We start from the raw sequence: 1,865 nt of genomic DNA on the forward strand, positions 1-1,865 counted from the left end.
AATGCTGCCTGGACAACATTTTAAAGAATTGTTTATTACAAATGAGAGGAAATGCCAGCTAAAGTCAAGGGAGTTGAACAGTTTTCAGTTTTCCCTGCCAATCTAAACCACCAGGGCCAGTTAGGACTACTCAGTGGGGAGTGCGGAGCAGGAACCCAAGTGTGTTGTGATGTCAAAAACAGCAGTTATTTTATATCATGGGTTTTGAACCACTTGTATTCTACTTTTGTTGTTGTTTTTTATTGATATACCAGAAATAATGGTATTTTTTAAACGTTTCATGTTCTGGATGACCTGTTCTATAATACTTTACACTGTCTTCTTTTTTTTAGGGTGGTCTTCATTTATTTCCGCAGAAGTGTAGATGAGGTGACTGTTTATGGAACTTACATCTTAAAATGCTGTCAATTATTGGAGTGTTTTTTGACATTCTTGGTTGATCCATTCTTTTTTCTTTTGCTCCTCTTTTTTTACCTTGTCTCTTTCCTATATTGAAACAAATGTATATTTGTAAATTGCTCCAAATTACAAAAAATGTCTTGGCATACAATAAAAATGTTTTGACAAAGAAAGAGGCTGTACCCCAACATTTACCACCCCAAGGCTGCGCCCAGGCTGCAGGCCTGGAGGCGAATGGCTGTCAACTGCAGGTCCAGGGCAGCACAACTCCAGTTTCCACAAGTCTAGGCCTGCATGTCACGCTACACAAACAGAACATTTTCCTTCGGAGGAGACTCACCATCTGAATACTGTGATGCTGACGAGAGCATCTTAACGCTTTCTTCAGCCTGTTGCTATCTGAGCTGATGATTTTCTTTGCACTGATCCTGGTGGAATAATACAAATCACCCACATGGTTTTTAATATTACCCTGGTATAGCATAAAAGGTTTAAAGAAAAAAGCACTGCATTTGGGCTGTAGTGTAAGTCATTCATTAATATTAGTTCTGACACGGCCCAGTGGTACTGTCTCCTCCACAGTCTACGATGAGAGTTGCCTGGCTGCTTGTGGAAATAATTTGTTCCCAGCAGAGTGCTTTAAGAGATGAAAAACAATCTGCCAACCATGAGAGGACATATAGGCAGGCCCCATTCTTAAATGGGATGTGTCCCAACAATGTTTTAATGTGATTGTTTTAAACATATTTCCCCACAACATTCTAAATACTAATTACATTTTCAAGCATACCTACAAAAGCAGAGCAACCAACAAATACCTGAAAAATTATGTTATAACTGTGTTTCACCCGTGCTTAACCACTCACTGTACCAATATATAATATACTATATGCACATAAAATCCTTGATCTATGTAAAACATAATACAGTAATACTCCCAGATAATACTAACACTTATTGACTAGGTTTTAGCCTCAACGCCAAGTACTTTTCATGCCTTACTCTACTTTATCCTCATATGAAATTTGTATTATTACCACTATCATCTTTTTTTTTTTGAGACTGAGTTTCACTCTTGTTGCCCAGACTGGAGTGCAATGGCACAATCTTGGCTCACTGCAACCTCTGCCTCCTGGGTTCAAGCAATTCTCCTGCCTCAGCCTCACGAGTAGCTGGGATTATGGGTGTCACGCCCAGCCTATCATCCTCTTTTAACAGATGAGAAAACCATGAGCTCAAAAGAGATTGAAGTAATATGCCTAAGGTCACGTGGCTACCTAAGTTGCCAAGCTGTGATCTGAACCCAAGTTGAGAGCTCACCTAAACTACCATTCTGTTAACCGAGTGCCTTCCAAATTCCAACATTTCCAGAATCAGTGGAAAGAGCTCCTCTAAATGGGATAAGGGGAGTGATTATATCTTGAGAGTTAAGGTTAATGCTCCAAGTCTGGATAAGAGAAGGCATA

Source organism: Colobus angolensis, unplaced genomic scaffold (assembly GCF_000951035.1).
Source record: "Colobus angolensis palliatus isolate OR3802 unplaced genomic scaffold, Cang.pa_1.0 Scaffold112, whole genome shotgun sequence".
NCBI lineage: Eukaryota > Metazoa > Chordata > Mammalia > Primates > Cercopithecidae > Colobus > Colobus angolensis.